Source organism: Sapajus apella, unplaced genomic scaffold (genome assembly GCF_009761245.1).
Source record: "Sapajus apella isolate SASKATOON/1434 unplaced genomic scaffold, GSC_monkey_1.0 scaffold139, whole genome shotgun sequence".
NCBI lineage: Eukaryota > Metazoa > Chordata > Mammalia > Primates > Cebidae > Sapajus > Sapajus apella.
Window position 1 is genome coordinate 2,860,826 of NW_022437079.1, and position 12,889 is coordinate 2,873,714.

At 46.2% G+C, this 12,889-nt stretch overlaps 1 pseudogene; it reads left to right on the plus strand.

Moving 5' to 3' along the window:
• Positions 1–4,369: 4,369 nt before the first annotated feature.
• On the plus strand, positions 4,370–4,470 carry LOC116540421 (annotated as a pseudogene).
• The last annotated feature ends 8,419 nt before the right edge of the window (positions 4,471–12,889 follow it).

Sequence of the window (12,889 nt, forward strand, 5' to 3'; positions counted from 1 at the left end):
CAGGAGAATTGCTTGAGTCTGGAAAGTTGAGGCTGTAGCGAGCCATGATTACGCCACCGCACTCCAGCCCGGGCAACAAATGAGACCCTACCGCAGAGAAAGAAAAGAAAAAAGAAAACTCAGAGAACTCACTGCTGTGTTTTTTCCCCAGCCAGATTCCTTTCCCCTCAGCCTTTCAGAGTCTTCTTACGTTTATAATATATGATATTCAAGAGTCTTTAGCTTTACATAGTGGGAAGAATAGGAATAAATGTGTCTACTCCATTTTGTGTGGAACCAGAAGTTGTGGGAATCATTGTTTTTATTAAAACTTCTCTCCTGTGGGCAAAAAAAGATTGAGTTATATTCAAACAATCTCTTTAAGAGTTTGCCTCATTTCCTAAACTGCGAATTCTTAGAAGGGAAGAACTGTGTTTTATTTGTCTTTGTATTCCTAGTTCTTAACAGAGTATGGACTCAATAAATTTTTTTTTAGTTGAATTGTGGTATGTTACTGTTAGGAATTTGTGCGGATACAGACAGGTTACCACTAGAGGGCAGCAGCAACAACCCTTTACGAAGGGCTCTCAAGCCCACATCCCAGTCGAATTAAACTTGTCCCAAGAACTGCCTCTCCTTAGTTTTCATCAGCAAAGCAGAAGCCTGGGAACTGATGGTAGCTTAGCCTCCCAGGGAGACAAAGGACCCTGGGTGGCTGACAGGCTGCACCTGGAACAGAGGGGCCCAGTTCTTTTGGAGAAAGATGCTTCTCCCTCTTCCCTGTAAAGGGAAGAGAATTCACATATTTCCAGCATCTGGTGGGACAGTCGCGATGCTGGGTTCTCCTCATAGTGGTTCTGCAAGGCAGGCATTACTTCCTCCCTCGTTCACATGAGGAACGGAGGCTTAGAGGACCGCTCACAGCCGGTAACAGGGAGTGCTGAAGGTCTGACCCGGGCCTGACTGATCCCAGGCTGTTTCCACTAGTCCACACTGCTGCCCCCAGGAGAGGCAGGGAGAGCCTCCTCCCTGGTAGACTAGACAGGAGAAGGGGGCTTCCTGGGCAATGGAGGGCCCAGCATCGCGGCGGTAGAGAGCCAGGCTAGTGGACTTGGGCAGGGGAAGCTGCGCCCGCACCCTCCCTGCCCCACGCCCTGCAGCCTCTGAGCCCTGAGCATGTCCCCATCTTTCTTTAACGCGGCGATGGTCTACTCTGTGTATAGAGTTGTGTGATCTGGGGCCAGTGCAAAGTGAAAACGCAGGGCACCTTGTTTAAAAGTTAAGAATTTCAAGATGGCAACATCAGAGCAGGAAGCAACGTGTGCAAGCCTGTATCATGTATCACATGCCTATGAAGCCAGCCCTGCCTGGAGCAGCAATAGAAATAGTGACATGATAACAGTGCCCATCTTTTAGGCACATACTCTGTGCTAGACTCTGTCACTTTAAATATTTTATTTCTTTTAACCTTTCTAGGGCTGTTTTTCCCCCTGTGTGTTTTTATCCCTACAAGGAGGAGGTTGAACTAGACCAGTGGCTTTTAACTCTAGTTACACATTAGAAGTACCTAGGGACATTAAAAAAATACCCAAAGCTGGCCCCATCCCCAGAAATTCTAATTGAACTGGATTCGAGCGGGGTCTGGGCATGTGAGTCGATGGCTCCCTTATTCTAAGACTCTAGTTCTATTTGAGGGTGATGATGACAAAAATGTCCTTCTCCTTTGAAAATGCAGCTGAGGGATCTGGATCACTCTTGCTGCAGCTGGGCAGGGAGTCTTGAGGTCTCGGGTCTGTGAAGTTTTGCTGGCAGTCACACAAAGAATATGTATCTGGTGGGTCTAGCTAAGGGGTGGGTCTCCTGGGAACATTGGTTTTCCTCTACAGTGTCCATTCTACCCAGGGTCTCAGGATTCCAGTGGTACCTGGTGGTCTCTGGCGGAAGCCATCCATTTGTGGCAGTATTATTTCTGGGCACAAAGAGACAGGAGTGGCTTTCCTTCTGCTTCTAGGCTTTTCCAGCTTGCCTAGCTTCCTTTGTAAAGCCAGAGCAACTGACTGCGGGGTAGGGGCCAGAGCTGTGGAGGGTGGAATGGGGTACAGAAGTGATCAGAGAGGTGCCCTGTCATCTCTCGGCACCACTCAAGCCCCACCCCCTCCTACCCCAGCCACACTGCCTGGCCAACAGTGTCTAACGGTCAGTGTGATCCCAGGCCTCTGTGGGACTGGCCCGCCTTTTTCTAGCCCAGGGAGCTCAGCCGTGGCTGCAGCCAGTGAGGTGTGGTCCAGGCCTGTCCTATCAGGACTGTACGGAGCCCAGAAACCCCTCCCCTCAGGTCCTGTGGGAAGGATCTGGAACACTGGGTCCATTCCCTGATCTGGGAACCCAAGGACAAAGACCAGGTACCAGGGAGGCCGCCCAGTCTCCTCATGGAAGCCCATCAGGAGATGGGGCTAACACAGACTCAGGGCTGAAACTCTACAAAATCAGACACCTTCTCTGAATCCTAGTTATGCTGCGAAGAACCAGAGTGTGCCAGCCAGGGTGGGAGCAGGCCACACCCTGATGGCCATTGGCCTCTGGCTCCACCCAGTGGGGGTAGGCTCACTTTTGAGGAAGGCGCTCCAATTCCCCTCACCATGAACACAATACTCAGAGGGACTTGTAGAGGCTCAGGGGAGCTGTGAAGTCCCAGGTGGAGGAATGAGATGGAATGGAGACCTCGGTGTCAGTGCTGGGCAGTGAACAGGATGGCAACCTTCCTAATGGAGGCGTGGCCACAGCAGAGGGGAGGGCTGCAGCTGAGGCTCCACCCCCCAGGGAAGTCACACCATCCCCTTCAGCACTGCGGACCTGCCGTTTTACAACCCTGAGCTGGGCTAAACCAGTGAGACCTGGACCAGCTAATGGGAGCTCGAGCCAAGATTTCTATCACACTGTGAATTCCAGTGGTCTGGGAGTAAAGGGCTAGAGGATCCATTTTGAATTCATTCTTCAACAGTGTGGGGTCAAATGAAAAGTGTTTTGTGAGCTGAAGCTGTGATATGGGGTGGATGGTGGCGAGGATCACACATTGTGAGGATTCTTAATGCCACTGGACTGTACACTTACAAGTTGTTGAAATGGTGAATTTTATGTTGTATGTATTTTACGAGATTTTTTAAAAAGATGAAACTGGTTAACTTGAAAAGCATGTCAGGCCAGTGGCATGTGAGGCTGAGGAGAGATTTTTTTTTTTTTTTTTTTTTTTTTCGAGACGGAGTTTCGCTCTTGTTGCCTAAGCTGGAGTGCAGTGGTGCAATCTCAGCTCACCACAACCTCTGCCTCCCGGGTTCAAGTGATTCTCATGCCTCAGCCTCCTGAGTAGCTGAGATTAGAGGTGCCTGCCACCACCCCCAGCTAATTTTCATATTTTTGGTAGAGATGGGTTTCACCATGTTGGCCAGGCTGGTCTTCAACTCCTGACCTCGGGTGATCTGCCTACCTCGGCCTCCCAAAGTGCTAGGATTACAGGCATAAGCCACCTGCTTGGCAGTTGAAGAGAGGTTTCTACATGTCCCTGGAGCATCTGAAAGCTGTGACTCAGCAGCTGCTGGGGGACACATTGTCTTGCCTCTTCCTCAAGGCTCCAGACAACCAGCCTGTGGGGTTAGCAATGGATTCTGAAGAGCCTGATAGATGTCCGTCTCTTCTCACCCTCTCTGGCTGTCCCTAGGTCCGTGAGACAGGATTATCCCTCTCCTTCCCAGCAACACTTGGGGATGACCGTGAGGCCTGAGCCAATAAGCCGGGCCCTGGCGGAGGAGGCGTTTTGGCCACCTGCTTCAGAATTGATGAACTATTCTACAGAATCACAGCCAGCGTGTGTGGAGTTTGCAGTGGAGAATGTGGCATCCACCAGGAAATGACCCGGCAGAGAGCATGTTCTCTGGGCAGAGGCTCTATAGTAGCCCATGTGGGGGTCCTTGGCAGTGTTCTGGGGGCACAAGAAGCCCAAGGAGAGAAGGGACTTACCACCTGGAGGGTGTTTTTTTTTCTTTTTCTCTGAGACAGCCTCACTCTGTTGCTCAGGCTGGAGTGCAGTGGCACAATCTCGGCTTACTGTAACCTCTGCCTCCTGGGTTCAAGCGAGTCTCATGCCTTGGCCTCCCAAGTCGCTGGGATTACAGGTGTACATCACCAAAAAATGCTAATTTTGCATTTTTAGTAGAGACAGGGTTTCACCATGTTGGTCAGGCTAGTCTCAAACTCCTAACCTCAGGTGATCCACCTGCTTCGGCCTCCCAAAGTGCTGGGATTACCAGCATCAGCCACTGTGCCCGGCCAGTGTTTCTATTTAAAAATTCACGAAGGTGTATCATATTATGTTTTAATTAAAATACATATAATGTCACTTTGGTAGTATGTATATTAAAACTAGAGTGATACAGAAGATTAACCTGGTCCTTCTACAAGGGTGACATGCATATTTATGAAATAGTCCCAATTTTTTTTTTTTTTTTTGGGACGGAGTTTTGCTCTCGTTACCCAGGCTGGAGTGCAATGGCGCGATCTCAGCTCACCGCAACCTCCGCCTCCTGGGTTCAGGCAATTCTCCTGCCTCAGCCTCCTGAGTAGCTGGGACTACAGGCATGCACCACCATGCCCAGCTAATGTTTTGTATTTTTAGTAGAGACGGGGTTTCACCGTGTTGACCAGGATGGTCTCGATCTCTTGACCTCATGATCCACCCGCCTCGGCCTCCCAAAGTGCTGGGATTACAGGCTTGAGCCACCGCGCCCGGCCTAATAGTCCCTATTTTTTTTTTTAGCAGGAAATGATTGAAAAATGATATTTTAAAAGCAGTCTCATTTATAATAACAAAAAAGCCCAGAAAATATTTAAGAATAAATTTAATAAAAGTTGTGCAAGACTCACACACCAAAAGCTGCAAAACATTTCTGAGGAAAAATCTAAAAAAATAAATAAACGGAGCGCTCTGCTATGTCCATCTGTCGGAGGGCTGAATAGTATCACTTTTCCTCAAATTGGTATACACATTTAACACAATCCCAATCATAATGCCAGCAAGGTTTTTCTTTTTTAAGACATGTACAAACTGGTTCTAAAATACATGTGAAAATTCAGAGGATCTAGATATCCAAAACAACCTAGACAAAGAAGTTAGAGGACTCACATTACTTGACTTCAAGACGTTTTATAAAACAGCAGTAATGGAGATAGTGTCGTACTATCATAAAGATCAACAAATAGATCAACGGAACAGAATACAGAGCTGAGAAGCAGATCCACACTTGTATATTGATTTCATGTTTGGCAGTGGTGCCAAAGCATTCCAACAGGGAAAACAAAGTCTTTTCAATAAATGAGGCCAACTGGATAACTGGATATTCACATAGAAAAAAAATAAACCTCAACTCCTACTTCATGCCATACACAAAGAGTAACTCAAGATCACAGATATAAACAGATCATAGAAATAATCATAAAAGCGCCTGATGCAGTGGCTCATGCCTGTAATCCCAGCACTTTGGGAGGCCGAGGCAGGTGGATCATGAGGTCAGGAGTTCAAGACCAGCCTGGCCAACATGGTGAAACCCTGTCTCTACTAAAAATACAGAAATTAGCTGGGTGTGGTGGCGCACACCTGTAGTCCCAGCTACTCCAGAGGCTGAGGCAGGAGAATTGCTTGAACCCAGGAGGCAGATGTTACAATCACGCCACTGCACTCCAGCCTGGGTGACAGAGGGAGACGCCATCTCAAAAATAAATAAATAAATAAATAAACATAAAAGCTGAAATAAGGAAGATTTTAAAAGAAAATAGAGGAGAATATCTTTGTTGGCTTCAGAGTACAAAAATGTTTCTCGGACAGGGTATATACAGAAAGCAATGGCCATACATGAGAAAAACTGATAAACTAGACTTTATCAATATGAAAAAACTGTTGCTTATCAAAGACACTGTTAAGAGAATAAATAGGCAAGCTACAGACTGGGAGAAAATATTTGCAAGACATACACGTAAAAATCAATAGTCCCCAGGATATAAACATCATTTCTACCACTCACTGGGCATGGCAGCTCACACCTGTAATCCCAACACTTTGGGAGGCTGAGGCCAGAGGATTGTTTAAGCTCAGGAGTTCCAGACCAGCCTGGGCAACATAGTGAGACCCCATCTCTACTAAAAAAAAAAAAAATAGTTGGATATGGTGGTGCACACGTGTGGTCTCAGCTCCTTGGAGACTGAGGTGGGAGGATTGCTTGAGCCCAGGAGGTCAAGGCTGCGGTGAGCCCTGATTATGCCACTGCACTCCAGCCTGGGGCGACAGAGTGAGATCCTGTTTCAAAAAAAAAAAAAAAAAATTAAGTTCTACAACTCGACAGACAACCCAAATACAAAATTGGCAAAAGATCTGAACAGACACTTCCTGAAAGATGACATATGAGTGGAACCTGGGCATATATAAGAAAGTCTTAATATCATGAATAATCACAGCAATTCAAATTCAAACCACAATGACATACTACACATCGGGATGCTGAAACTTAAATTCCTGAACCAAACCAAAGGCTGGTGAGGATGAGGAGCAGCCACAACTCTCACGCGTTGTTAATAGGAGCGTAAAATGACACAACCACTTTGGGAAAGGTTTGTCCATTTTGTAAAAAATGAATTCTGTGCCAACCCTGTGACCCAGGAATTCTACTAGAAGGTATTGACCTGAGAGAAATGAAAAACTTGAGAAGTTTTTTTTCACAAAAAAACTTATGCAAAAATGTGTATAGCAATCTTATCTGTAATAACCCCGAACTGGAAACAATCCAGATGTTTGTCAAGAATAGGAAAATGAGTAACAGTGCTAGAGTCACACGATGGGGTATCACTCAGAATAAGAGAGACAGAACTACAGATACATGCGACCGCATAGGTGACTCCAAAATCATTATGCCGAGTGAAGGCCTTACACAAAAGAATACATTCAGTACAATTCAGTTTATATAAAGTTCCAGAACAGGCAAATCTAACCTACAGTGGAAAAGAATGAGAGGAGTGGCTTCGTCGGGGAGGTGGGGCTGGGATTGACCAGCAAGAGCAGGGAGGGGTAATCGGGTGAGGTGCTGTTCTATGTCCTGGCAGGGATCGGGATGCACAGGTTTATCCATTTGTTAAAATGTAGAAAAGTTTCACTTAAGATGCTGCATTTTTTTTGCTTCTGAATTTCACCTCAAAAAATTAAACAAGGCTAGGTGTGGTGGTTCACGCCTGTAAGCCCAGCACTTTGGGAGGTTGAGGTGGGCAGATCATGAGGTCAGGAGTTCAAGACCAGACTGGCCAACGGTGAAACCTGTCTCTACTAAAAATACAAAGATTAGCTGGATGTGGTGGCCAGAGCCTGTGATCCCAGCTATTCGGGAGGGTGAGGCAGGATAATCACTTAAACCCAGGAGACAGAGGTTGCAGTGAGCCGAGATCATGCCTTTTTGTTCCAGCTTGGGTGACACAGCAAGACTCCCTCTCAAAAAAAAAAAAAAAATTAAACAAATACTGAACTCCAGTTAATGAAAGACATGCTGAAGTAATCCGGGGAAATGTGTGGATGTCTTCAATAGACTTCAAGACCCATAAAAAATAAAGTGGATTGATGGATGGATATGAGATGTAGCAAATACAGTAAAAATTAATAGTACAATCTGGGTAATGGGTATAGGAATTTTGACTGTAAAATCATGTTTGAAATTTCCTATTTTAAAATGTTGAGAGAAGATATATTGCTATAACATAGAGTAACATGTAAAATTTACGTGACTTTTCATGCTGGAATAGGATTGTTTCAGAAGACCCTTGAATAAGTTTCGCGTAAAGCACCTCCTATTCCTGACACCTACCTACAATTCCTGATTTTTTTTTCTTCCTTTCTCTTGAGAAAGAAGTGAGCTAGAAAACTGTGCCTGAAGTGTACTCTCTCTCTCTCTCTCTGTGACCAGAAATTCTACCTGTTTGCTATTTTAACAGATGCAAGAGAGCTGCCCGCTGCACTTGTCTAAAAGATATAACCAAGTTATGGCTGGTTATTTGGATGCCACTATGGCCCATGATTTCTGCCTGGGGAGAGGTAATAAAATAGGTCATGTCACCTTAATGTGTGCAACATGACACAAAATGCTGTGTCTACATCCTAAGAATAAGATGAAGTAAGTAGAGATCTAGACTATTCCAGTTTTTGTTTTTGTTTTAAGAAACAGGGTCTTGCTCTATTGCCCAGACTAGTCTCAAACTTCTGGGCTCCAGCGATCCTCCTGCCTCAGCCTCCAAAGTAGATGTGACTATAGGCACACACTGCCACACCATGATGGGCTATTCAGCCATTTGAAAGACACTATTGTATCTGTAGAAGCTGAAAAACCTGGGTGGTTAATATGTAAATATCTTGAGCATTGTCTTAGGCAGGGGATAAAGGGAACGATGGAAACCCCTGTGACTGCTGGCTGCCCCTTGCTGTACTAACTCTTCTGAATCATCCTTTAATACCATAAAGAGTCAAAATACTGACCTCCTGAATTGAATGCAGCGAGTTTCAGACAATGAACTTCAAAGAAACACTGTGTTCCTTGTGGACTGCTTGGGGCATGACCTTTGACCCCTGAGCATTAACGTCACTCTCTCTTGTTCCCAGGGCCACTGTGTTAGTTTCCCCTAACTGGCTTAACAAAGTCCCCAAGACTAAGTGACTCAAAACAGCAGCAAGTGATCCTCTCACAAGTCTAAAGGCTAGACGTGAAATCAGTGTCGGCAGGTCCATCCTCTCCAGGACAGCACAGGAGGGAAGGAGGGACTCTCTCCTTGTCTCTTCTAGATCCTGGTGCTGGCCCTCCTGGCATTCCTTGGCCCATAGATGCATCGCTGCAGCCACGTGACCAGCTTCTCCGTGTGGTCTTCACATCCTCTTCCCTCTAGATATCTTCTGTCACTGTGTCAAATTCCTGCCCCCCCACCCTTTTTTTTTCTTTTTTTTTGAGACAGAGTTTCTCTCTTGTTGCCCAGTTTGGAGTGCGATGGCGCAGTCTCAGCTCACTGCAACATCTGCCTCCAGGTTTAAGTGATTCTCCTGTCTCAGCCTCCCAAGTAGCTGGGATTACAAATATGCTCCACAATGCCTGGCTAATTTTTGTATTTTTAGTAGAGATGGGGTTTCATCATATTGGTCAGGCTGGTCTTGATCTCCTGACCTCAGGTGATCTGACCCCTCGGCGTCCCAAGTGCTGGGACTACAGGTGTGAGCCACCGTGCCCGGCCTCCTGCCTTTCTTTTCTTCAACTTTTACTTTATGTTCTGGGGTACAGGCCAGGCATTGCCCAGCCAGGTCTCAAACTCCTGGCCTGAACAATCCTCCCATCTTGGCCTCCCAAAGTGCTGGATTGTAGGTGTGAGCCACCGCACGAAGCCTCGTTTAATCTTTTTTTTTTTTGAGATGGACTCTCACTCTGTTGCCAGCAGGCCGGAGTGCAGTGACGCTATCTTGGTTCACTGCAACCTCCGCCTCCCAGGCTCAAGCAACTCGCCTGCCTCAGCCTCCTGAGTAGCTGGGACTACAGGCTCATGGCAACACACCCAGCCAATTTTTGTATTTTTAGTAGAGATGGGGTTTCACCATGTTGGCCAGGATGGTCTCGATCTCTTGATCTCGTGATTCACCTGCCTCAGCCTCTCAAAGTGCCGGGATTACAGGCATGAGCCACCACACCCGGCTGCCTCAGTTAATCTTCACAACAACCTTTCAGAGGTGAGAAACTGAAGTTCAGAGAGGTCACATAACTTGTTCAAGGTCACTTGATAGTAAGTGGTAGATTTTAAGTCAACTTTGTGTAAAAAATTACTCATGCTTCACTTTAAAATTACCCCACACTCATTCATGGGAAGATACTTTGGTTGAGAACCACAACGCTGAGAGTTTACCATCTAGTAAGGGCAACAGACACCGACACAACTGATGATAACACAAAGCAGACGGGGGCGAGCCCCTTAATGGAAGGGCAAGGAGCATGCAGCAATGCCTCAAGGACAGATGAAGTTTACGCAGAGCTTTGAAGGATAGACAGGGCTTGGGATTTTTGTAGGTAGCATTGAGGGAGGGTGTTCCAAGCAGAAAGAGCAGTGTGCACAGAAGCAAGGAGGTGGAAGCTGAGTTGAGCAGAGACATTCACGTGGGGCGGAGTGGGAGTCAGGGGTGAGAAGCTGTGCTGGGGGTGGGTTCTGGTTCTGGAACTGCCTAGCTCAGGAGTCTGGGCTTTATCTTTATTCTCTGCAGGCTTAAAGACCAGAGAAGATTTTGAATGAGGAGTGGCCTGAAAGAATTGCACTTGGATGTCCACTGGGGAAAAAAAGTTGTGAAAGGAGAAGGGAAAGGGTAAGGCACAGATCCCAAAGATGTAGCCTTTGGAGGACAAACTGGTCAGCATTCTCCAAGTGCCAGTAGCTGAAGGAGACAAGCCTAGAAGCCACACTCGCTCCTAGCAGGCACCTGTGCAGAGGCTGACTTTGGCATGGAGCTGGTGGAGGGTGGGAAAGGGAAGCCTTTTATCCCAGCCCCTGGGGAAGCAGGGGGAACAGAACTCGGGTGTTGCCTGTAGAGCAAGGGCTGGGAGCCGAGCATCAGGCCAAGGGGACCCTCCCAGGCAGTTGGCTGCACCACCCTGTCCCTGGCCTTTTGGCTTTTCCTGCCAGGTTGAGTGATGGTGCACTCAACCTGACAGTGGCCTGGGTCCCACCCGGGCTGATCTTGCCATACTGGCAGGAGTTGAGGTGGGGACAGGGATGGCTGGGAAAGACTTCAAGTCGAACACGAAGATAATTTGATTGATTCAGCTAAGGCCCAGTTGGGATGGGCAGTTAGGGCCATTAGCGTGCGAGCTGCATGGTGGAGGAAGTATGGTCAGCACTGCTGCTTCTCAGCATGGACACATTCCATTTGAAGATATCAGGGCACACTGCTCAAGTTAGAGTTGTTGAGTAGGTGCACACGTCCCCACAAGCACTTGCAGGCCAAGCGCCCTCTCATTTGAGCATCTCTGACCTCATGGGTGTGGTCCTGGGTCAGCCCAGTTCTTTTTCCCTTGCCTGTTCTGTCTATTCATTGAGTGTCCTTGCATGTTTATCCTGATTGCATTCATATGTATACATATACATACATACACACACACACATATACTCATACACATATACATGTATTTCTTACTAAAAGGTAACAATATTTGCTTATCACAGAACATTTAGAAAATATGGATAAACGAATTGAATAAATTAAAATTATCACCCAGAGTTAACTCTCTGAAGCCTGTTATGTAGTTCCTAACAATGTTTATTTCCCAATAGGTATGTACCCACTTTTAAAAATAGATTATAGGCTGGGTATGGGGGCTCACATCTATAATCCCAGCACTTTGGGAGGCCTAAGCAGAAGGACTGCTTGAGTCCAGGAGTTTGAGACCAGCCTGAGCAACATAGTGGGACCCCGTCTCTACTAAAAATTTAAAAATTTAGCCAGGCATGCGGGTGTGTGCCTGTAGTCCCAGCTCCTTGGAAGGCTGAGGCAGGAGGACTGGATTACTTGACCCCAGGAGTTCCAGGTTGCAGTGAGCGGTGATTGTGCCCCTGCACTCCAGCCTGGACGAGAGAGGGAGACTTGATAACCAAATCCGATTCTTGGTCCACTGTTAGATTCTGCTTTGAACAAACCATCTAAATTAGTCATTTCCGGGGTGGTAAAAGAAATTTGTGTAAGAACAAGGTATTAGATGATCATAAGGAATGTGTTAATTTTTTAAGTGTTATGGTAGCCACTTAGGAAAACGTCTATGCTTTGAAAAGACGCCTATTGAAGTATTTAAGGACGAAAACATTTTAATAACTTATTTGATTTTGCCATTTCAAAAGCTTAAGCAGAAAAAATAGATGAAAAATATGGCAAAATGTTAAAACTATTAAATTTGAGTAATGAGTATATTTGGACAATGAGTGTTCATTATACTATTTACTCTTTTTCTATATGTTTGAAGTTTTTCATAATAAAACCTTTTTTAAAAGAATAATATTTGCTCAGTGGGAAATTTGCTCAAACATGAAAAAATCTGGAGATGTCATATAGAGAATGCCTGGTCAGATATCAGAAAATCAGAGCACCTGGCTGTTGGGCCCATGTTTTCTTTCTTTTCTTTTTCCTTTTTTTCTTTTTTTTTTTTTTTTTGAGATGGAGTCTCACTCTGTTGCCCAGGCTGGAGTGCAGTGGCATGATCTCGGCTCGCTGCAACCTCCAGCTCCTGGGTTCAAGCGATTCTTATGCCTCGACCTCCCAAATAGCTGAGACTACAGGCATGCACCCACCCCTATGCCCAGATAACTTTTTGTATTTTTAGTAGAGATGGGGTTTCACCATGTTGGCCAGGCTGGTCTCGAACTCCTGACCTCACGATTCACCTGCCTCAGCCTCCCAAAGTGCTAGGATTACAGGCATGAGCCACCACACCTGGCCAAGGGCCTACATTTTCAAATGGAAACATCTGGCCCTGAGCAGTGGCTGCTCCTTCAGGTCTCCTCTGGTCCCCAGCGTTCGCCTCTGCCCACTTCACTCAGCTGACATTGCACCACTGCACTCCAGCCTGGGTGACAAAGCAATATTCTGTCTCAAAAGGAAAAAAAAAAAAAAGAGTCCTGTCTTGTCTGCCTTGATGTTAAGTATTTGATTCATGTTTCTTGACAAGGAAGAGTTAGTCTTGCTAATCAGATAGGGCAAATGAGAATTGAACTTCTTCCAAGCCAGACTATGAGATGTTCCCTTGGGTCCTTTTGAAACTCAAGAGTCTCCTGTGATGAATGCTTCTTGCACAATGCTCCAGAGCTTGATGGATTA